At 34.0% G+C, this 23,465-nt stretch overlaps 1 long non-coding RNA gene across 1 annotated transcript in view; it reads left to right on the forward strand.

The window, feature by feature from the left end:
• The first annotated feature begins 2,910 nt into the window (after window positions 1–2,910).
• LOC125175631 (uncharacterized) overlaps window positions 2,911–23,465 on the forward strand; it is a 41,293-nt gene continuing 20,738 nt past the window's right edge. Inside the window, exons 1-3 of the long non-coding RNA XR_007155907.1 lie at window positions 2,911–2,966; window positions 11,678–11,757; window positions 14,291–14,407. This is a non-coding gene — a long non-coding RNA (uncharacterized LOC125175631). The remainder of the gene's footprint in view (window positions 2,967–11,677; window positions 11,758–14,290; window positions 14,408–23,465) is intronic.

A 23,465-nucleotide genomic window follows, 5' to 3' on the forward strand; every position in this document is an offset into this window, starting at 1 on the left:
CTTAGAGTGATAGAGATATTAGATAGGACTGAGAATTTCAAAGAAAATATGTGGTGCACACTAATTTATTATTTTATTTATTTAAATTTGTTTTGCTATATAATTCAATCCATTTTGGATTTGTGAATGAATCAGCAAAAATGTATTGATGAGTAATATAAATGAATGACTCTCAGAAGACAGGAGAGAATATTGTACATTATCAAACCCAGAAAAAGAAGGAAAGAAAGAGTAAGGGAAAGAAAGAAAGAAAGAGAACATAAATGGCTGATCCCAGTAGAAAAATAAATATAAAAAGAGTTTAAGACAGAATTGAGCATACTACAAGCCTTCAGATGTTTTTCAAGTTAATGATTAAAGAAAAAAAAAAGAGTAACAGCGAAAGAGACGTAAGGTAGCCAAAAATAGGAGAATCAGAGATATTATCAATATAGAAAAAATAGTGGCATTGGAATCCAATCCTGCAAAAAATCCAAAAATATATATATGAAAAAAAAAAACCTTAGTGTGAAGTAACTTGACATCATAGAATGTTTCCAGTGGCACAGAAAGAAAGAACACTAGAATGCAAGAGATCAGCAGGTATACAGAAAAATACAATAGAAAGCTATATCAAGTTAATTTTACACTAACATAGGAAATGTGTTTTACCTGATTCATCTTTTAATCTCTCAAAATTCATTGTAGAGATACTTGAATAAAGCAAATTCTTACGTGACACAAAATGTTGTTACTGAAACTTTATAAAGTGAGCAAAATAAATGAAACATGTAGTTGTACTTCTGAGAGCTAGCCATAAAATATTAACACACTATGAGGCAAAGAAAATACCTCAATAAGATTGATATATTAAGATATATAACTATTTAACAGATTAAGGAATTGTAGAAGTTTTCCAGATAAACATGTAAAGCCCTTTAATTGTAGACTTCAAAATTTTAATTTGGCCAATGAATATAAGATACATAATTACATATGCAGTCCATTTTGCTAAGTAACAGGACTCCAAGCATTTGAATACCTTTTTGTTTAGTGAAAGGATTAACAAACTGACAGCTATTCTCCTGCCTCCTATGAGTTGGAAAAATGGTACTGATGTTCTAAGACATACATTTTTGTTGTTGTTATTCAGTCAGAACTTAAAATATACTAAGAATTCCAGGCCTCTGAGAAGGTTATTGAGAAAGCAGAAGATATATTTTGACATATGAAGCAACTAATAGAAATCTCTATTCTATACTGACATTCGGGTTTATTAACATACTAATAAGGGAAGCAATATATTGTCATTTCTACTTTACAGTCATGAAGGAACTATTTTAAATATGAAGCTACATATTATTGATTGGGAAACAATATATGAAAATTAAAGATGTTGTTTCATGTAAAAAACTACATGTTCATCAGTTCAAACCAATGATACTTTTAATATGGTTTAAGTTTCATTTTATTAAACACGTAGGTATTATGCTTGAGAACGGTGGTGCTCAGAAAAAATGTGTTAAAAACTTTGCTTAAGATTTGAATTTTAATTATGAAGTGCCCTTGTTCCTTTAAAATGTGCATTTATTTTAACACACACAACAGATCAATGTCCACTGGTTGAAACATTTTTTTTTTGTATTTTAATGATTAAGCTGTAGGTGGTTTCAAGCAATATTTTTGCAATTTTAAAGTCGAAAACTTTTACAGTATGAATACTAAATGGTCAAGAACTAAACACGAAGGGATGAAAAAAGGAGTAGCAGATGGGAAGGATGTGAAGCCAACCATACTTAAGGAGCTGAAGCCAATTAGAAAGGTATCACCGAAAGCTATTCCCCAGCCAACCTAAAATGGAGAGCAAGAATAATAATAAAATGCCATGGTTGATAGTTCCTAAGGCCTGTGGAATGTCAAGAAGCAGTAAGAATGCAATGTTAGCACCTTAATAAGCAATTTATGAGTAATTCAATGCAAGACTGTTTCTGTTTTTGGATTCTAGATTGAGCACTGGATGAAATGGAAAACAGTTGGGCAATGCTATTAATCTGTGCACTAACCACATGTTCAGATAGCTTCTGTGGGGCTGATAATTGGCAACAGGTTAAAAATGGAAGATCATTACATGTTAAGGATTGAGAAAATGTAATGGTGTGTTCCTCCAGAGAAAGGAAAAAAATGAACCTGTGGAAAAACTAAGGATTGCTGAACAAGCAGCAAATCATTTCATTATTAGTTTGCTGTGGTAGATTTCAGATTTGTATGAAAAATTAAAGAATCAAATATATAATTATGAACTTTACAAGCTACTTGGAAGGAAAGGAAATATTTTGCATCTAAGAAAAACCTGTAAAACACATTTCAAATAATTTCTCAGTAGTTGTGATGTAAATGAGTTCATACATTGTTTGGGTTTGAAATATGCATAATGAGATTTGCTTTCAGTTTGTGTTCTAAAGCATTTTTGAGATGATATGATAGCTTATATGATAATTTTAGTTATGCAGTATGGCTGATCTCATTGTTTAAGAAACTCAGTCTTTGTAAAGAAGTGGAGTTATAAAATATTTCTCTCTATTAATTATTTGAAATAATTTTAGCATATTTAATATAAAAGTATTCACTTTAAGTTCTTCTGAGGAAAATCACTGTAAAACTATACATTATTCAAACTGGTTGCTCATCAGATGCTTTGAAGTATATTTTTTCAAACTACAATAACTATACATTCATATTCATCTACATAGATTGAACATTCATATGTGGAGATAAAACAATGTAATTGAAATTTAAACATTATGACTGAAAAACTTTGGGGAGAGTAAATTAGGAAAACATGTTCTGCCTTCTTTGACTTAATATATACTAAACTTACAATATATTAACTAAAGATTCTTTTGCAGTGGAAAGCTTACTTGTATATGAAGATTTTAAAAACTCTGTGTTTACCTGGACTGGGCACTCATTTCACATAGAGAGCAAAAGTAAATTAATCACAAATGAATGTTAATTTTAAGACTAGAACCTAGTCAATACTTTTAGGTTAATAAAGAACTGCATATATAAAGATTCTGTATTAGAATGAGAATTAAGTAATTGCTGTTCCCTAATTGAATATTGATATGTGCGAACATCTGTATTTCTGACACCTGTTTTGTTTTTTTTTCAATATATGAAGTCTATTGTCAAATTGGTTTCCATACAACACCCAGTGCTCATCCCAAAAGGTGCCCTCCTCAATACCCATCACCCACCCTCCCCTCCCTCCCACCCCCCATCAACCCTCAGTTTGTTCTCAGCTTTTAAGAGTCTCTTATGCTTTGGCTCTCTTCCACTCTGACCTCTTTTTTTTTTTCCTTTTTTCTTTTTTCCTTTTTTTTCCCCCTTTTTTTCCTTCCCCTCCCCCATGGGTTTCTGTTTCTGACACCTGTTTTGAATATTGTCTATGAACTACTAAATTTTTCTTACTTTCTGTAAAGTTGTTTAAAATATAAAAATGCAGTTACACATTGGAAAATATGTTATCACCTGGAAGGTTATAAATGGTATTATCTTTACCTTATTAATGCAATCATCACTATTGCTTTCAACTGGAGAAGCAAAAAGATGCAAATAGCATTAGAGTTTTACGTACGGTCTTTCTATTAACCTATATTATTTTCCTCACAGAGGAAAAATACATTGAGACAAGAAAGTGCATTATTCATCTTGGTTCTGTTAATAATTATGCTTTTATCTACCTATGAGAATTGAGATAGCCTCTTTGGTCATTACTTTTGCCTTTAGATTATCTAGATTTTCCAAAAACTTGTGAAACACAGACAAAGTGATTAACCAGCTATACTGGAGACAAGTGTACCACTCTTGAAGGGCACTATAGCACCACAGGAATTTAAATGAGATACAAATAAGTCAGTCAGAGAAAGAGAAAGACAAATATATGATTTCACACATATGTGGAATTTAAGAACAAAACACTTGAGCCTAGGGAAAAAAAAGAGACAAACCAAGAAACAGACTCTTAAACTAAAAAGAACAAACTGCTGGTACCAGAGAGGAGGTGGGGGTGAGTTAAATAGGTAATGGGGTTTGGGGTGTATGGGTGGTTCAGTCGGTTAAGGTCCGACTTTGGCTCAGGTCATGATCTCAAGGTTTGTGAGTTTGAGCCCCGCATTAGGTTCTGTGCTGACAGCTAGGAACCTGGAACCTGCTTCTGATTCTGTGTCTCCTTCACTCTCTGCCCCTCCCCCACTTGTGCTCTGTCTCTCTCTCTCTCTATCCAAAACAAATAAATGTAAAAAAAATTTTAATAGGTTATGGGGATTAAGGAGGGCACTTGTGATGAGTACCGGGTGTTGTATAGAAGTGTTGAATTACTATACTGTATGCCTGAAAGTAATTTTACACTGTATGTTAACTGGAACTTAAATTAAAAATAAATAAATAAATAAATAAATAAATAAATGAGATAGAGAAAGTCTTTCTCAGTCAAATGCCTGTCCAGAAAAAAGGAACATGTAGCTAGAAGTAGAACTTTGAAAAGTCACTTAGGGTAAAGGCCCATATGATCCCCTCAATGCGTGTGTAGCCAGATGATACCACTTGTTTGCTCAGCTACTTCTAAGAAGGCTGGACTTTCACACCTATGAGACATTTGTTTGGGTAAGTATAGTATGCAGGTTTGGGTCAACAATTCATTTACTTAGGACAATGCACTAGAAGCTGAGTACTTCTAGTAGAGAAGTACTGGGATCTCTCTCTCTCTCTCTCTCTCTCTCTCTTTCTTTTTCTTTTCCCCCTTCCTCTCATCCTCATGGTGCTTAGATTCTTTTCTCCATAAGAGAAATATTTAATAAATGCCACTTAAACAGACATGACCCGTTATTAATTAGCTTACTTGGGGTGTAGTAGTTTGAATGGGTTCTGAATCATCTCTAAAATGCTATGGGTTGAAGATTTAATAAATGTGCTAACTACCTGTCTCCTCTTCATTTGTGAAGCATTCACAATTGCCACAAAAGCATTAGATACCTACAAGACCCGGCTCTGTACTGATTTATTTTACCAAATGATCAGATCAAAGAAGCCTCTCTCTGAGACGCAGGAACAGCATACCGTGTTCTTCAGATTTTCCTCTCCCACTTTAACCTGGGGTTAAGGGATAAAATGAAAGCTTCCTGTGGTCTTTAGTAGTTTCATACTCTGATTTCCAGAGGCGATCCTATCATGCTCTATTATCTTTTTGGCTATTTAATGTAAACGTGTTAAAAATAATCCCTCATTTATAAGTGCTAATTCCCACACTACTCTGCATATTCCCTTGAATTACTAGCGCTAAATATGTCATTTTCTCTTACTATGAAACAGTGTTTTTGTATGTGCAATTATTGTGAAGAGGAGGACTACTGTTATTTAATAGTCTGCATTTAGAAATAATAGGTATAATTTGATTTTCAAGCCATCTGTGCTATTTAGTATATTCATAAACTGGACCTTAATTATCTTTTACATATGAATATAAGGAACTTGGTATGTCTTCAGTGTTCTGTGATTTTCCCCCCAGATTTTAACCATGCCAATCAAGGGAAGACTGCATGTTTAAAAAAAAATGGAACTTCACTAAAATTGTTCACCATATTGGAAAATTGACTCACCAATAGACTCTGTTGGTGTTAGAGTTGTGGTACAGCATACCACAAGCAATTTGCATTTTTACCTCCCTCAGGGTGATCCTAAGTAGAAATGCAGGCTTCTAACTATGTTATTATATCTTATAGTAGAATCATGTCTGAACATTTATATACTGATGCACATTATTTAATATAAACGATTTCCTTCTGTTTACCCATAGGAATCCTAGGATATTGCATTGATTTTTAAAGTATCTTTTAAGTTGTTTATATTTTCTATGAATTTCACTTCACAATTTTAAAGTGGTATCACATAATGTTTATTATAAAATGGGACTTTGAAACTGATATGTGTCCTGAGAAATATTGCTCTGAATTAATCTCATTCCCATTTCTCCCCCAAACAGTTTCACTGTGTCATTTCTAAGTAATCTGCCCTGACACTCCATAACGTTCTTGCTTTAATTTAAGTATTGCTATTCCTGAATGTACTACTTCATCTACATCCCTCTTAAGTAGATTTATTAATTTCTTTCTCTTATATTCTATGTAGCAATGCCATAAAGGAGATATAGGTAAAACTTTGTTTCACATTGCTGCTTGCCAGTGGTCTCACATCCTTCCTTCTTCATGTATAGTCCAGTGCATGGAAAGGTCATCAGAGTTCACTGCATTTCATCCCTTCATGTTATTGTCATTTATTGAAGTTCACTTATGAGTTCAGTACCTAACTCACCTTGTCTTTCTCCTCCACTACTCTTCTCATTATCATTGATGACTTAAACCATCACATCAGTGATCCATCTAAACTTTTATTGTTTCAGTTTCTTTACCTCTTTCTCCAGGACAGTAATCTTTCTTGACAAAATCATAGGCCCCCAAAACACTTTTTTGTATTTTTGTCTTTTCATTATTGACTTCAAATATTACTTCTTTTATCCATCATAGTCAAAAAGTGAAAACAGCCCAAATATCCATCAACTGGTAAATGGCTAAATAAAATTTGGTGTATTCATAGAATGGAATATTATTTGGCGTATTAGTTATATTAATTAAAAGAAGTACCGATACATACTACAACACAGATAAACTTTGAAAGAATTATGTTAAGTTAAAGAAACCAGACCCAAAGACCATGGATTTCATTTATATGAAAAGTTCAGAGAAAGTAAATATTTAGGAAAAAGATCAGAATAATGGTTACCTGGGATGGAGGTGGGGATAGGGATTAACTGCAAAAGGGCAGGTGGAATCTTATTAGACTTCTAGGAATGTTCTAAAACTGGGTTGTAGTGATTGTTGCACAAATTGGTAAATTTGCTGAAAACTATTGAATTGTACACTTAAAGTGGGGGAATTTGTTACATAAATTATACTTCACCAGCCTTATGTGCCCCTTCCTTCTTAACCCAACCTAGAGCTAATTGCCATTCTCTATAACTAACTGAAAAATGTGGCTAACTCCATTACACTTCTCCTCTCTGATGTATTAATCTAACTTTTTAAAGCTGCTGACTGTTCTTAGAGAACCACACGAAGTGCTAAGTATTTCAAAATTATGATGAAAACTGTCAAGTTCTTATCACCACTGCCAAACAATCATACCAGACTTCTTTAGTAAAGTTATTTTCTGAATTTCTGTTTTACAACATCCCCTGTTTCGTCAGTCTCCTCTAAGCCAACTCGTCCATCACTCCTTTAAGCCAACTTGCCCATCACCCTGCTACTACCCTTGTCATTTCACTCAGCTTCCTGTACCTGCAACCACACACTATGCTTTCATTCCTATTAGCATGGAATAATAAGTGATTGTCCCAATCTAAAGAAAACTTCTCTGTTTACACCTCTATTACCCATATTACCAACCCATGTTCTATTAGCCATCCTATATTACTAGCAAAAACAAAACAAAAGTAATCAAACAGATATCCCTCAATCCTGTACTTGTATCAGTTTTCTCCTTTAACATAATTTTATTCCTTTCCACGGAACCATTGACATTGTTATGGTCATACAATTACCATTGGCATATACCATTCCTTTAGTGGTCACCGCCTACCTAAAGAAAATTTTGTAAACCCCGTATCATTCAGTTTTTGTCCTCTCTCTCTATTCCCCTTTCCAGGGCTCAAAAAGTTGTGCCCACCTATTGTTTCTGTTTCATCCTAATTGTTCTTCAGTACACTATAATTAGGCTACCAGTATATTGTAATTCCTCTACCATTAAAATTAACAGGTCTTATTAAGGCCAACATTAACATATTTTATTTTGTCAAAATCAATGCTTGGTTTTCTGTCTCTTCTTACTTCTTAACAGTATTGTATGTTACTGGAAATTCCCTACTTCATGAAAGTCTGCATTTGGTTTTCAGAATACCACGTGCACATAATTTTACTCCTATGTCCCCAGTACATGATTTGAAATTTCACCGCCAGTCCCTCTTATTCTTCCTCAATTGTCTCCAAATTTATTGATGTCATAATTTTAAAAGTTGAAAAATAAATACATTTTAAATATTTATCTTAAAAAAACTATGCTACAGTACTTTTAAAAATATATCCTTTGGAATCTAAATGTCATAGGTATTCAATATTTATCATCATCCCTTAGGAAAAAATACTAAGCTCTTCTTTATAAGTAAAAAGTAATTAAATGTTTTTTTTCTTCTTGAGCTTGAATTTATTCCACTTCCTCAACAAAATTTTATCCTAATATATTATTTACTCTAGAAAGACTTTTATTGATAATCCTATTATAGTTTTCAGCCCCAAAATTATGTAGATAAAGTAAAAATAATTTTTGAAAGTTTAGGTTATCATAAATTCCAATACATTAAAAATATATCTTCCAGGAAAATTATTAGATTAGAGTTACTCAAAACAACATAAATATATTGCACACTTTGATATGTAACTTTGAAGCAAAAAGAATAGTGTTGTATTTAAAATACGCTTCTTTTGGGGCGCCTGGGTGGCGCAGTCGGTTAAGCGTCCGACTTCAGCCAGGTCACGATCTCGCGGTCCGTGAGTTCGAGCCCCGCGTCAGGCTCTGGGCTGATGGCTCAGAGCCTGGAGCCTGTTTCCAATTCTGTGTCTCCCTCTCTCTCTGCCCCTCCGCCGTTCATGCTCTGTCTCTCTCTGTCCCAAAAATAAATAAATGTTGAAAAAAAAATTAAAAAAAAATAAAATAAAATACGCTTCTTTTTTTTTTTTTAAGTTTGTTTATTTTGAGAAAGAGAGAAACTGTTAACAAGGGAGGGGCTACAAAAGAGGGAGAGAGAGAATCCCGAGCAGCCTCACAAACTGTGCGATCATGACCTGAACTGAAATGAAGAATTGAACCCTTAACTAACTGAGCCATCCAGGAGCCCCTAAAATTCATTTCTTAATGAGATGAATGGATCTCGATAATATATTGGATCATCTATCCATTGTTCATTTCTATAGATTTAAACACTGGAAAAAATTATTTCTTTAAAAAAATAGGAATTTGAGGAGTTTTTAATAGGAAGTCTTCAGAGTTATATGACAAAAGGCATATCATGACTAGTAAAAAAATAACATTCTTTTGGCTAATGATAGTTTAGGTTTTATTTTAACTTTGTTGAAATTAAAGAATTAGAAAGCAAATAAATCACAAAAATATTTGAAAGCCCAATCATTTAAATTATTCACTTTCACAGTTTCTGGGAAGGAAGTATACAAAAGAAGTTTTTTTACTTAGAGTTACCAAGTGACTTAATTTTATCTGTTATCCTTTCATTTATAGGTACATTTTTAAAGCTGCCATAATCAAAAAGGATTGTGAAAATTGAAATATCATTAATTTAAAAAATATCTTCAATAATATCATGTTTGATTAAAGTATTTTTATCTATTCATGTGCTTTCCTTATATTTTTGGCAAAATTGAAAAATGCAGATTTATCTCTTTCAGGTTAGGGAAAATGTTTGCTATATAACCTAAATTGCAGAAATAATCAACCAAAGCAGACTTAGTTTTGCAACTTTACCCTTTAAAATATTAGCTGACAGGGTCTAGTTAGAGAAGATGACCAGTTCTCACAATTTATTAAAACTATAACTTCATTTCTAGAAAGTCTTCAGATTCCATCCATTATACCAGATACTGTTTTCTTTTTTATCCTGTGTCATTAGGAGCCAAAAGGACAGGTGAGAATCTTGCTTTCCAATTTAATAGAAATTTCTTATATCCCCTGATGGAGGGATTACTCCCTTGGTTACCAATAAGACCTCTTAAACCAGCAGAGCTCAGATTCAGGGTCAAACTTCTTAAACCAGCAGAGCCTCTTAAATCAGCAGAAGTCCAGATTTGGGGGTCAGAGAATAAGCATTTTACAAGTGGTTTTCAGTTGTAATAGTGATATATACTACCCCCAATTCCATTCCTTGGTTCCTGGACTCATGTATTGTGGCTCTGGAAGAGACAACATGGTATATCTTCCACTGTTTCAGTGCATATAGGACTGAAAACCCACTTCTTAAAATTATGCTCACAGTAAGTGCAGTAGGTGAATATTGAATAGGCTGCTGAATAACCCCCTGACAGAGTAGTTGTTATGGAAAGGGTCTAATCAAATCATTATGCCACTAGATGTAACACTGGAGTAACAAGTTATGATATTATGTCTCATGTACAAACAACATTGGTCATTGCTGGTGTAAGAAAAGACACCCAACCATCAATCACTATAGATTTGATGAAAGGAGGCCATGTCTTTGAGTTCCTGCTTAACCTATATTCCTACTGCCATGGCTACTTTGTCCATGAATTCATGGCTGCCTGTTATAGGCTAATTTGTGTTTCCCCCGAAACTTAAATATTGAAGTCCTCACCCCCAGTACTGTCAGAATGTGGTTTTATTTGGTGATAAAATCTAAAAAGAGGCAATTAAAGTAAAATGAGGCCCTATTGACCTTTGTGTTTATTTTAAAAAAAAAGAAGAGAGAGAGAGATAAAAAAGAGAGAGGAAGTGAAAGAGAAAGATTTTAATACAAACAAGGTCAGAGAGAGGGCCAGTGAAGGCAAGGGAGAAAGCAGCCATCTACAAGTCAAGGAGAAGCTCTAAGAAAAACAAAACCTGCTGAGCCTCCAGAATTGTGAGAAAATAAATTTCTATTGTTTAATACACCCAGTGTGTGGTCCTTTTTTATGGCAGCTCTAACAGACTAATGCATTGGGGTAAAAGGTAACTCATATCCACAGGCCAAGTCATTATTGAACATTTGATTTTAAAATCCTTCTCATCAGGTAGGTTCTTTTGTATGTGACCACACTCTCAAACCCTAGGCCCATTTTCAGAGGTCTATTATTTTATCAAAATCTGTGATTTCATTAACAGGTGATTGTTTCCTCTGATAGAGCACAGTTGCAAGTCAAGGTTTATTTGACATAAAAAGAAGGACCTTATTCCATATTTCTCAGGAACATTACTGTAGTTTTCTAATTCAGGTTTTCCACGGAACGTTTGGGTTATACAGATCAATTACACATCCAATTCATTTCTAGGGAATAGATGATCAATACAGCACTGGATCAGATCATTCTGAATGCCATTTTGCCCTGCTATCTATCATAGTAACCCTGCCCTTCTTGCTCTTGTTAAATACCTCCTGATTAGATTATGCCAACATGAGGTCCCATTTCAATGGCATCATCTTTGACTTTTATCACTAATATATGGGAAAGGTCCACTACAGTAATTTTTTAGAAATACTGGTGCAATATTCAATGATCTATTTTTTCAGTGTATTTCTCCTAATGAAGTACTTACTTTACTCTGTATTTGAATTCCATAGTAGGTTATATGTCATATGTGATAAAACATGACAATGTTTCTATTTTCCTAAGTATTTAAACTTCTTTTTATACATCATACAAAGACAGAATCAGCTTCCTGTAGTCACACAGTGACATGCACTCAGAAGCCCCCCACAATTGGCTTAATGTTCAGCTGCCCAAGAGACAATTCAGCATACATGTTAGCAAAGGAGATAAGTACAATATCTATCCTCTCTAATCCTTGCCTTCCTGTTTTCATATAGCATTTGTGAAGCCCCATGAGCACAGTATTTCAGGTGACCCACAATTCATGGAATTCAACAAGAAAGAAAACAAGTACAAGGTAAGTTGTTACATCTATGATTGAAAAGCAAGGGTGCTGACAGCCCTGAGGGATCATACTTTCTGTTCAAGCTAAGACTTAATTCAAATTTTGAAGATGGCAATAGCATTCTAAAAAACCTGAATGACCAAGGAACCCTATCCCTTCCTATCTTGCTTGTGTTACTTCCCTGTGTTTGTTGATAACCACACTGAAAATGATGTCATCAAAAACTAGGGAAATATGGCACCATCCAGATTTTTTTCCTTACTCATCAGCAAACCCAAAGGAAGAGAGTGTTGAAAGAATATGCAAAGTATGAAGAAATAGAATAAAAGCAGTCGAGCTAATCTCAAGCAGTATTCTGAGAAAATGAAATACATGTGCATCAAGAGCTATGGAATACAAATTTCAGTGATTCTATATGGGTTAAATGCTCCTATATATGTATGGAAAACTGAATTTCACAATATAAAAATGAACCTTAAAATCCATGCTAATAATTTAAAATTTCAAATAGCAAATAAGTTAATACTACAGGTCAAGAGAGAGCCCAAAAAGGGAAAGGTCTTATAATATTTTTAGTGACTTTAACAGAACAGTTTTTCTACTTTCTGAATGAGGATATGTCACATTTTTATTTTGCACTGTGTCCCACAAATCATGTAGTGGGTCTTGTATCCAAGTATTTCTGGGATCTTAGCCATAATAGGCCACTATTGAATCTGGGTTTCAGGAAATCAACAAGCATATGATTAGAAACATAACTAGGTAATTGCAAAAGGCATGTAAAGGGGTTCAGAGCATGAGACCCCAAACTTGTCACTTTGACATAAGAAATTATTTTGAACTGAAGGCAACTGAAAAGAAGCAGTCACAGGATAAGCTCTCTGTCCTTCCCTTATCTTCCTGAAAGGTGAACATAAATTTCCCTTGTGAAGGTATACCTCACCTGTTTCCTCTACCAGGATGGAGATAACATCTTTATCACTAGAGTTGAGATGGCACCGAGAAAGGGTCTTTATAACAAACTTTATTAACTTGCCCTTGTCTTCCATAGTTTCCCCATATATTTGTATTTCCCCGTATATTTATTTCCCATGGTTTGCTGTCCCTAAAAAATCTAAAAGCTTTTTCTTTTGCGTGTCACTTCTTTACAAATTTATTATCCTTTGCTAAGATGCTATTACAAGCCCAAGTTCTAACTACCCTTTTGAGTTAGTCATCACTGGGGTTTCTCTGCTGACGATCATTGCATGTGCTAAGAAAGTATTTTTATTTTGTTAATCTGTCTTTTGACAGTCTAATTTGGAGGGCCTCATCTGGAGAATCAAGAAAAATAGAGGGAGAAGTGTTCACTCCCCTATATATGTGATCAAAACTTTTTTTTAATGTTTATTTATTTATTTTGAAAGAGACAGAGACAGCACAAATTGGGGAGGGACTGGTAGAGAGTGACAGAGAATCCCAAGCAGGCTCTGCACTGCCAGGTTCGAGCTTGACATGGGGTTTGAAACCACAAAACTGTGAAATCATGATCTGAGCTGAAACCAAGAGTCGGACATGCAAGTGACTGAGCCACCTAGGCGCCCATGGGCAAGACTGTTAAATATATCACAATGGCATGTTCAAACTCGTTATATCTTGTCTTGATTATCAAGACATAGGATTAGTATTTGTTCCCACATGTATGTACAAATATAGATATCTGTATACCATGTAGATCTATGTATCTATCAAGTCTTTTGTTGTAATTTTCCTGAATTTGATTTTGTGATAAACTATTCAAGTAGTGATAAAATCTGGCTGTAATCATAAGTCTAGAAATTTTGTGAAGTCATTACAGTGTGTTCCCCACCACACACCATCCTCTCCCAAAAAGAAAAAACTTTATCAAACAAACAAACAAAAAAAAGCTACAAATGACGTTTGGGATACTAGAGTCATTTGAATCTTCTATATATCACCATTGCAACTCTACATATCCAGATGTTTCCCAGTCAGTACCCTTCTACTTACTACCTTCACATCTTGGTCTCCACATTCAGTTGATTGGTAGTGAGTTACATGGGTTATTTACCTTGATTATCATGAGGATGTAGGGCTACAATTATATAATGGATATAGGAAAGAATGTTTCACATACAGCTGATCCAGCAGAACTTCTCTTGGCTGGCTGTAACTGTAAATGGTCCATACAACAGCTATAGCCTGCTAAGAGTAGGAATCGGTATATGGTAGGTATGGAGAAGTGGCACTCAGTTCTCTTTAAGGAAGGTTTCAGGAAGTGTCATTAGCAGATAGCCTCTAGCTGTCAACTTCTTCAGTGTTGGCTTCAGCTGCACAGATTCACTTCTCCCATGTTTCCACTCTTCTAGAAGAAGCTTCATCTGATGGCACAGGTATAGAAGTCTGGCCATTTTGTACTGGCAAAGGGTAACTCCAAAAGGCAACCTTTGCCCCAGAACTCACTGCTGGCTCGGTCAAGACTTTATCATGCCTATATTGTGCTCTCTCTTTGCCTGATCTTGCTTCCTCTTTCTTCTTTCACAAGGGTCATCCTTAATATAAATCCTGGACCCCAGACTTCTTACTTTCTCTTCTGAGGAACGCAACCTGTGACAGAGAATCACTGATCCTTTATTGATGAGCGTCTGGGTCACTCCAGCAGGTAAGCTACTTAAACCAGTAGAATTACTAGCTAGGGATCTAGAAGGAGCTTAGTAAGGCAATGATGAATGTCAATTATCACCCTGGGACCAACTGCAGCATTAAGAGGGCTGTAGATCATCTCAGTAACACTCTTCCTATGCTGTTTGATTTTTTTCTACTGCTGTAAAGAAGGTGACAGTAACATTCTTTTTGTACATATTCCTTCATGTGATTATAGATGACAAAGAAAATCCAAGAAAGAAAAATTATTGGATCAGCTTGAAAAGTATTTATATGGTTTCATATTGTGAGAGGAGAAATCAATGGGCTAGTAACTATACTTAACCATGAAACTTTCTGTGGTTTATAAATATTTAGTTTTATTTTGTAGTACATTTATTAAATCAATTTTATTATTTACAAATTAATGCAACTTGAATGGCTCTAAGAACTAGATTCCTCATTTGGTGCCCAAAGTGATTTATAACACTGGAGAAAAGTAAAAGAAGTATGTAAAAACACTTGGCAAATTAACAGAAATCTTGATAGCAAAGTTGTTGTGGACTGTTCTGAAATTAGGTAAGGTATTCCCAACTTTATGATAAGAAATAATTTCTAATTTTTTTAAGTGTTGTTTGGAAAAACAAAAGAGATGTAACATGTGCATTTGTTTCTGAAAAGAAAACACATTCAATAATTTCCTAGTGCAGTACATCTCTGGAGAAAACATTGATTATCTTTCAGGGTTGTTACACTTCAAATGGCATGACCTTTAGCCTCGGAACCTGAAATGATCACTCTTTTGAGTAGCATAGGCATTGACATCATGCTTTCCAATTTGGAGGCATATTAACCAGAATGATTCAACCATTTAATCTGTTATTCTTTATGCAAACATGTATTCAAACATTAGTCAATTTTTGCTTACCATTCACCTTGACCTGGGCAATGTTGGTGTGGAAATATTTTGGTGAACAAAACAAAACAAAACAAAACAAAATATAATCATCTTGTTTCTGCTTTTTATGTAAAGGTTTTTTTTCTTGGTTTTGTTTTATTATTTTGTTAATAAATAACTATTTAAATATATGATTTACAAAAAGAAGGTTGATCTAACATCTTAATGGAAGAATTCTGTACAAGATCCTTTTCTGCTTCAACTCCTACTTACTCAAACATTAAGTTCTAACCTTACCGTTATAAATTATGAAATTATTTCATGCTATAAACACCCAGGAGAAAGAAACCAGAAAATAACAGGTGGCAATAAAAATGTATTTGTACATCTAATATGCATCCAGGGCAGTAAATCAAGACACAAATGTTGCCTTGTGGGAGGAAAGAGCATCCAAAGACAAAGACAGAAAGCAGCAGTGTGGCAAACAGACTTTAAGATGGCCCCATGATTTCTGCCTCTTGTAAAATGCTCTTGTGTAATCACCACCTTTTCCACACTATCCTGACCTTGACTTTGGGCAGGATACTTCCAACCAATAGTATAGCAAAGGTGATGGGATGTCGCTTTCGTAATTAAGTTGCTTTGTATAAGATTCTGTCTTGCTAGCACACTCTTTCTAGTCTCCCTCTCTTCCCTTGTTGGCAAGAAACAAGCTGCCATGAATCTTATAATCACAATGAACTGAATGCTGCCAATAGCCACAGAAGTGGCAAAGCAGAAGCTTTCCTAGTCAATTCTCCAAATGAGAAATCAGACCTTGCCAACACCTAGATTGCAGACATGGGAAATCCTCTGCAGAGAGCATAGCTAAATGATGCCTAAAATTTTAACCCACAAAAACTCTAAGATAATGCATGTGTTACTTAAACTGCAAATTTTATGGTAGTTGGTTACACAATATAGAAAACTGGGGTGCCTGGGCGTCTCAGCTTGTTAAGCATCCAACTTCGGCTCAGGTCATGATCTCACAGTTTGTGAGTTCGTGCCTTGCATTGGGCTCTGTGCTGACAGCTCAGAGCTTGTATCCTGCTTCAGATTCTGTGTCTCCCTCTCTCTCTGTCCTTTCCCCACTCTCACTCTGTGTCTGAAAAATAAATTAACATTAAAAACATTAAAAAAAAAAGAAAACTAATACAACATGTATGACAATCTCTGAGCTTTCATCACACTAGCCACAAACAAAGAGAGGCAGGAGAAAATAAATGAGGCCTGTTCTGTGCACTGAAATTTGAAATATAAAAAATGGCTGGTTATAAGAAATAAAAAAGGCCCTACTCTCCAGGTCAATGGTCTACTCAAGTGGGCAATATCTCACCATTATAAACCTAATGATGTTCCTCCTGTTGCTTCAAATTCTTAAATGGTTTCCATTTTTTTTTATATAACAAAATCATTGGAAAATTTCATAAAAGTCCATATGGAGCTCTCACCCTATTTTATCAAGTACCCTTTGTGCTTCAGCCACACTTCTCTTTTTTCAAGTCTGAGAAAAAAGTCATATTCATCTTTGACAAGATCTCATGCTTCTAATATCTTGAATTAGGTTCTCTTTATTTTGCGTAATAAAATTTTACTCATTTTTTATACCTTTATAACCAACCATTGCTTCCTCATGGATACTTTTTATGATCCTTAAGACTAGGACAAATGCTCTATTTTAATTCTTATTATATCATATTTCTCTATGATATCTCTTCATGATACCTTGCTCTATAAAATCTATATCTCATTACCACATGACAGAGGGTAAGAGAGTGAGTAGAGAGGCAAGAAAAAAAAAGCAAGTGCTTGAAGATTATTTGTTTATTGAAAGTAAGTATCCAAGTATGATTATTGTAATATTGGTTAAATATTAATTCATTCTGAAGTACTAAATAATGGCAAGGAGAATGCTTTTCACAGCGACAACACATCTGAAGTCATTGGGAGATTTAGAAGATGTAAACTTCCAAAGACTTCTGGTAGCAACTTAAATGTATGGATATTTCATAAAGCATTTACTGTGGCAACGAGTATAAGCATGTATCCGGAACAACTTCTTATGTTAGTATTCAGAATATTTAACATTGTTTTAACGTATGTCAGGAATATTAAATTCAAGGAAATATAAAATACATATTATGATAGTCCAGTTTGCTTCCCACACAGCAAATTGTATGTGTAAAGAAGTAATACAGCATTTAGTGTGATTCAGTGAAGTATGTTTTCTGAGACTTGAATCTTTCTTTTCTTCTTAAATGTATATAATAAAAAACTGATCTGTCTTTAATTTCACAAATATTTTTCAATCAGGTACTATGTTCTAAGAATTATGTTTTAAATTTAATTTGGGACAAATTTTTTTCACAAAAATTGTAGTGAACGACAAACGTTAAGAGAACTCATTAATAATTGTAATCTGAGAATACAACCACTGACAAGTTCTATTTCTCTGGACGGTGTATTCATTTTCTAAAACCCATTGACTAGCTACTCTTTGCTATCTTTTTATACTGGAAAGAGTAGCTATTCCAACAGCTGTGCCTTAAGTAATTTCTTTCCTTTTATACTCAGTTTAGTCTGAAGTATATGGTTCTTCCTGACTTCTTGAAATATGCTGAAACAGCAGAAGTCAACATTTATTGAACATTTGCAGATCTCACTATGCAATAAAAGCATTCTTTTTAAAAGGACCACTGTATATATTATTTTTTTTATTTTTATACTACCTTCCCAGCAAAAACCACAAACATTTGTACATAAAATTTTAAACATGTAAAATATAAAAACAGAAAATGAAAAACCAAGATGAGTATGAAAGGGTATATACACATTGAAGGAAAAAAATGAAGAAGAAATAAAAAGAAGGAAGTAGTCTTGGTAAAATGAGTAAATGTTGCTTACATTTTGTTCAAAAATTTATTATTTGGCATTTTAGCAAGAGTAAGTAGATAACTATTCTTAGAAAATTGAAATTCCAAAAGAGTCAGCATTTTTATATGATGTTCAACAATCCCGTCAGAGCTTTGTAATCCTGACTCTGTTTAGATTCATATTTTCCATATTTGAAAAATATGTGTACCATATTCCAAAGCCCATAATCAGGTATGCTGGCCAATGTGGTCAGAGGTACCTGAAATCTCTGAAGTTTAAACTTCATGATAAGAAAACAGAGATTAAGAATGTTATAACTCTATTTTTATTTCATATATTTTATTTTGTATAAAATAAAATATTTTATATAAAAATATTTGGATCTAAATCTAAAAGGTGTTTTCACAAATTATCACAAATTTCGTGGTTTAAACAACACTCATTTAGTATCTCAGTTTTCTAGAAGTCCAGCGGGCTCAGCTAAGATTCAGCTTAGTGTCCCAAGATTGAAATCAAGGAGTCCACAGGGCTCTGTTGCTCTCTGGAGGCTCTCAGGGAGAATATGCTTCCAGGTTAATGCAGATTGTTGACAGAATTCAGGTCTAAGTAGTTGTAGAACTGACATCCTGTTTTCTTGCCGGTCTTTGCCTGGGGGTCCTCCTCAGTTACTACAGGCGGCCTGCAGTCCCCGGGTGAGAGCCCTGTCGCCTCAGAACTGCAAAACTGCATCAAATCCTTTTATGCTTCACATCTCCCTGACCTCCCTTTCTGCTTCCTTTCTGCAGTGCTTTTCTGTGTGACTCTTCTGCCTCTCTTCTGTCTTTTAAGGACCCTTGTGATTACATAGAGGCTATAGATAATTCAAGATGATCTCTATTTAATCATCAGCTAATTTGCAAATTTAATTCCATATGTAAAATCCCTTTTGTCATGTAACTAACATGTTCCAGTGATTTGGCTGTGGAAATCTTTGGGATGGGACATTGTTTGGCCTACACTCATAAACAAATATACCCTTATGTATATCCTATGTATGTAGAGATATATATATATATACACTTAACATATACACTTGACATTATTAGCTTCTTCTAAACAATGAGCTAGTGTCACTGCTTTAAATGAAAATGTTTTAAAATTAAAATAATTGCAATTTAAAAAATTACATAGTAATTAATAATTCTGTTTCTGATCTTAAATCTAAGTAGAGTGCTTTCCTTTGCAACCATGCAGAATCTTAATTATTGTGCCACATTTCTAGACTATTTGCATCAGCAATATGAATTTCCCCCGGAAAATTTTACACCTGCCCTCCAATAACTAATTTCTTTACCTATAAATGAGTTCACATCGAGTTTCTTCAAGATATTAATGTAGGTAGGTATGAAATTTTAATTGAGTTAACTTAATTTTAATAAACATTTTAACACTCAATCATTTATTTGATAGTTAAATGTGAACAAAATACACATTTGTGTTCTGAGGTATTACAGAAAATGATGAAAAAAAAACCTTGTCTCTTAACAAGCTTACTTACATTTTAGAATATCCACCAAAATTATAAATTAAAGTACCAATAAAGGTTAATGGCCAGCAGTTTTAGAAACATTGATGAATATGATGTTATCAGAGATAGGCCAAAATAATCGATACAAGAAAAATTATACAGATGATCCAAATGAACATTCTTGAGGAAGGAAATGTCATAATCTAAAATGTGAGAGTGAAAAAAATAAAATTAAAAAAATAACATGTGAGAATGAGATGTCTAAATTTGCTAAAGCTTAAAAAGTAGATTAGATCAAAATTAAAAGAAAACACCATTAAAAGAAACTTCAGATCAGAGCATATAAACATTCTCTGTATATTGTTACTTTCACTCCTCCTTTATAAAGTGTACCTACTATTTAAAAATGACTCCTGCCTCAGAAACTTATCTCTATGTTCTTCATTCTACCCTTCTACCCTTCATTCTACCCTTCATTCAAGACCCTGCTTTTAAAATATACCTTCCTGTTTTCAGTGTCAATTACTCTCTCCCCTTTACTTTTCAGAAATCTGGGCATCCAGTATCTACTTCTACCACCACAATAATCTGCACATAAGTTGATTTATTTGCTGAAATCAAGATTATTTGATATAAACCATTTTTTTAATGTTTATTTTTGAAAGAGAGAGAGAGGGAGAGAGACAGAGTGCGAGCGGGGGAGGGGCAGAGAGTGACTCAGACACAGATACTGAAGCAGGCTCCAGGCTCTGAGCTGTCAGCACAGAGCCTGATGCGGGCCTCGAACTCATGAACCGCGAGATCATGACTTGAGTGGAAGTTGGAAGCTTAACCTACTGAGCCACCCAGGAGCCCCAACTCTTTTTTCTTAGTCTCTACCACAATGTAAATTGGTCACTCTTTAATCCTTCTATCCCATATCACAGTCATTTTGCAGATCTATAGCTGTGCTTGACTTCTTTGCACCCCACTTTTGAACCAATAAGGTATGGCCCAAAGGACAGAAACATCTTATAGAAAATATCTTTCTTTAAACTACCCAACACAATGGGGTTTGCGGGTGTGGAGTTGCCCATAAAGAGGGCTGTGCAAAGTAAAGGCAGATCATTGAAATTTATAGTGCAAAATTTGGACATTTCACCAGCTTGGCAATATACAGTGTACTTGGTAAATGTTAAATAATGATGAAAGATATGGGGACTCAAAATTTTTCTGTCTGTTCAACAGTATTCTGAATTGTTATTTGAGAGCAGAGCAAAGATATTTTCATGAATAGGAAGAAAGAAATTGAAAATAATAACACTTCTTTTTCAAAGAAGTCTTTTCTTACTAACAAGACTACATTTATAGATTATTTTATAATTAGGTGGCTTTTGTGCACAAGAACTTATATTCATAATTATTGTTAACTTTGTTTCTTAGTGAATGTATGAATCTTATGAATTAATACCATACTAAGCTACCAGTCATTAGATCATTTTTAAAATATAATATCACTTTTACATGATGAGATTATGATATCGGAGACTTTGCTTATGAATTTTAATTTCTGAAACATAGGTCTTCTCCAGAATGGAGAAGATGTAAATGCATCTATTTGCATTTACAGTAGTATCTGACCCATTGTTCTATACTCATTATTTGACCAAGTCTGTTCTTTTGTAATGCTTTTTTTTTTTTTTTTTTTAATAAACAGAAGTGTCAGCTACACTTTTGTAGGGAATTGGGGCTTATCTGTGGAGTTAGCTTTCTTCTAGGCATTAAGTTATTTCATTATTTTTGAACTAATTATTGGACTATTTTCTGCTCCTTTGTATGTGGATAATAAGTGGACACCAAAGCCAATGAATGCTGTAAGTCTTAGCACATTACCTTTTATTTAATTTAAGAGACTACTAGGTTTACTCATTAAACAATATTTTTTTTCTGCTTGCAAAGACTAAAATACATAAATATAATTTACCTAAGCCTTTTGGTAACTTAGAACTCTCTCTTGATTTTCTTGCAAGCATACTTTCTTTCTGGCAACAACATATCCCAGATATATATAATTTCTGCTCCATGTCTTGAAACTACTCTTCAAAGATTGGCTTTAGCAGTTTAGAAATTGACATTTTTTTTTAAAAATTATATTCCCATTTAATAGTAAGAGCAAAAATAATGCTTCCAACTTACATAATAAAAATTATAGTAATAGACAAAAAAATATAAATATTCCTTTTAGAGATCTTATTGTATATTAGGCATAATCTAAGTATTTTTAAGACATATTCACATTTAAATAGCAAACCAAGCAATGACATAGATTAGAAAAGAAGCTCCTTTGAGCCCCTGCCTGAAAAAAATTATTCAGGTTAAATAATAAGGAAGCATCACAATTTATCTATCTATGTAGCAGAATTTCAGAGATTCCTAAACAGTGTAGGAAGAGCTTAAGTTAGTAATTACATACACCTTTTCAGCACAATTTATTCAAATAAATTTAAAATTCTACACTACTTGTATTAATACAGGATTGGAGAGGCTGATTCATTTGAGGCCTAAAATTCCTTAAAGGTTGATATTTGAAAAATAAATGACTCGCACCACATCTCTGCATGTGTTCTTGCCTTTGCAAGTCTACAAAGTACCCCTTCACTTATCATTACCTCACTAGCTAAATTATTAATTTTACCAAAGTATCTTTCATACTTTTGCAAATATGAGCTAATATTGGCAATTTTAGACAACATGCACACACACACACATCCACAAACACATCTACACACACAGGTTTCCAAATTTCATTCCTTCATATTGAGATAAAAAAAAATACTTAGATTCAGAAGGAAAGAAGTGGGAGGAGGGAGAGAGAAAGAGAAGGGAAAGAAGAAGGAGAAGGAGAAGGAGAGGAAGAAAAGACTAAATTGTTGCAATAGCAAGAGGAAGACTGTAGATAAAGAACAAGATAAGAAGAAAAATTAAAAGGTAGCTGTGGTGCTGTCAGCATCCAAGGTTGTGAGAACAGAATAAGCAGCAAACAAGACAACAGAGTAGAAGATAGTTGAGAATAACGAGACAATATTCAAACAGTCCTTTAGCCTGAGGAAAGGACACAATGCTATCTTCTCAAGTGCACCCGGAACCCATCCTGTCAATCAGAGTAGAGAGTGGAGAATGGGACAGCAGCTACTTGAGCTTAAACATTCACCAAGGGCCCAACCTTCTATAGCCACTAGACCATATCTAGTGATGCTCAGAGTCATTTTCCATTGAATTACTACAATGGCCAGCTGATTATTCAATCCTATATTATATATTGTCTTCATTTACTTTAATATTATGTTGACAAATATGACACAAGACTAAATGAAGGAAATACAATACGGTCTGGTTTCCTAGTTTAGTATGAAATAATAAAGTATTTAAAAAAATTTTTTAAATAACATGCTAACCCCCAAACTTACCAACTTCTAACATTTTGTAATAGCCAAAAGCTTTTCCTATTTTGAAAATACTTTTAATTGAAACATTTATTCATACAGAAAAATACACCAGACAGGGGAATGCAGCTGTATGAAATTTTACAAACTTGTCTGGCAAATCTATATCTCCCAGCCACTATGCCTCCAAAGGCAACAGCTATCCTGATTCGAAAAATATAGAGGAGTTGAATTGCTTATGAACACTAAATAAAAGCAATCACATAATATAGATAATTTTTTGTCTTTCTTATTTTGCTCAAACTCATGTTTGAAGAATTGAAACTTGCTGTTAAAT

Source organism: Prionailurus viverrinus, chromosome C2, assembly GCF_022837055.1.
Source record: "Prionailurus viverrinus isolate Anna chromosome C2, UM_Priviv_1.0, whole genome shotgun sequence".
Classification (NCBI taxonomy): Eukaryota; Metazoa; Chordata; class Mammalia; order Carnivora; family Felidae; genus Prionailurus; species Prionailurus viverrinus.